Here is a 2,274-nt window from a genome sequence, read left to right on the forward strand (position 1 = left end):
GGAGCCTTGTTTTTTGCCAATTCCTTCAGAGCAATTTGAACTTCCTCCTTCATCACCATAGGCTCTTGCTCATATGTTATTTCATTAAATCCTTCTGTGTCATCCAAGTCCTTCTGATGCAGTGACTCTGTGTACTCCTTCCATCTTCTCTTGATAATTCCTGGATCATTTAAGATTCTACCCAAAGTATCCTTAAGTATTGCTACCCATGGCTTGAATTTGTTTTTCAGCTCCTTCAGCTTAAGAAACGCTGAGCGAGTTTGGCCCTTTTGTTTTTATGACTCCAGCTCTCTGCACATTTCATTATAGTATCTTACTTTGTCGTCCCGAGCTGACTTGAAATTTTCTGTTCAGCTCTTTGATTTCTTGGTTTCTCCCTTTAGCTTTGGCTTCTTGGCCACACTCTGTTGGGTCACCTAACTTTGGAATGGGAACAAATATTGATCTCTACCAGTCAGTTGGCCATGAAAAAATAATCAATTCCACATTCAAGAAGCTTAGTGATTTCCAGACAGAATAGACACCAAAAGAAAAATATCAAAATGTGTCATAGTCAATTTCTCCAAAATCAAAGATAAGGATAGAATATTACAAGCAACATGAGAAAAACCAAGAGTCACCTACAAATGAGAACCTATTAGATTAAACTCTGATTTCTCAGCAGAAATCATAGGAGCAAGAAGACAATGGAATGGCATATACAGAAGGCTTAAAAGAAAGTTCCAGTAAACTATCCTGTAACCAGCAAAACTGTCCATCAAATATGAAGAAGACATTAGATAAAAACAGGAAGTTAAATTAGTGAAAACAATATCAACTCTATAAGAAACACTTAGGGTATATATATTTCTGCTTATGTCACAATTTAATTTTCCTTGAGTATTTCTGTGTTTGGCTTTTTTGAGAAAATGGCAAACTGCCTTCCAAAATGGCTGAAATGTTCTACAGTCCTACCATTAATGTGTGAGTTCCAGTCTTTCCATATCCCATCCGATATTTATTGTTTGCAGTCCCGTTAAATTTAGCTACTGCTACTGGAGTAGGATGGTATCTCATCATCATTTTGATTCATGTATCTCTGATTGCCAGTGATTTTGAGCATTTCTTCACGTGTCTGTTTGCCATCCTAATGTCTTCCTCTGAGAAAAGTCTTGACATGTCTTTTGCTCATTTTGAAATTGGGGTATCAGTCTATTTCTTGTAAAGAACTGTAGTATTCTGTAAACTTTTGTTATGAGACCCTTGTCTGAAAAGTGGTTGTCATATGTTTTTTCCCAGTCAGTAGGTTAACTTTTCACTCCTATAGAAGGACTTAATTTTTAGAATGTCTCATTCATTGATTTTATCCTTTCCTGGTTGTACATTATTTGCTCTATTTGCTAGCCTATTTATGCCATAGCCTATGGCTTCTAAATTTGGCCCCATTTTGCCTCCTATAATTTTTATAGTTTGTGGCTTTACCGCTAGGTTTCTGATTCACCTGGAGTTGATTTTTGTATATGGTGTGAGATGGGGGGTACTGCTTCAGCTTTCTACAGGTAGCAGTCCAGTTTGCCCAGAAACATTTGCTGAAGAAGTTGTCATTTGCTCATGGGATATGTTTTATTTCCTTGTCAAGTGCCAATTGACCTTATGTAGATGAGTTAATGTCTGGTTCTCTATTCTGTTCCACAGATGTACATGTCTGTAATTTACTAATAACATGTTATTTTGTTACTATGGCTGTGCAGTAGGTTTGTTTTGTTGTGTTTTTATTTAATTGCCCAGAAGGAAATTGTTATTCTTTATTTTTATTTTATATTGATTTGCACACCAAATTCATATATATTCATGTTTCATTCATATACACAGTGTTTCACCTGTTACTTCATTCACATCCTGTTTCATATAATCACTTTCATAAATTATGTCTTATAAAATAAATCGCCTTTGATCTATGTTCTCTATTACCCCATCATTTATGTCCCCACAGAATCCTTCTTAATTCCTTCACTCCCTCCCTCCAACTACCAAATTCTGCGACTCTGTGATTTTCCCCCTCCCACCTTCTGCCTGCCTGCCTCCAGCCCTTCCTTCTTAGGATTTTGTTTTAATTTAAATTTTTATTTTATATTGCTTTGCATGCCAAATTTGTAAACATTGTGTTTCATACTTCCCTTCATTTACATTGTGTTTGATACTATCACTGCCATGCATTTTGTTTTATAAAATTAATCCCCATTGAATTTTGCCCACCATTATCTGGTCTTCTCAGGTCCCCATCAAATCTTTCCC

This window comes from Elephantulus edwardii, unplaced genomic scaffold, assembly GCF_000299155.1.
Source record: "Elephantulus edwardii isolate Elephantulus edwardi_28Jun2011 unplaced genomic scaffold, EleEdw1.0 scaffold00071, whole genome shotgun sequence".
Taxonomy (NCBI): domain Eukaryota; kingdom Metazoa; phylum Chordata; class Mammalia; order Macroscelidea; family Macroscelididae; genus Elephantulus; species Elephantulus edwardii.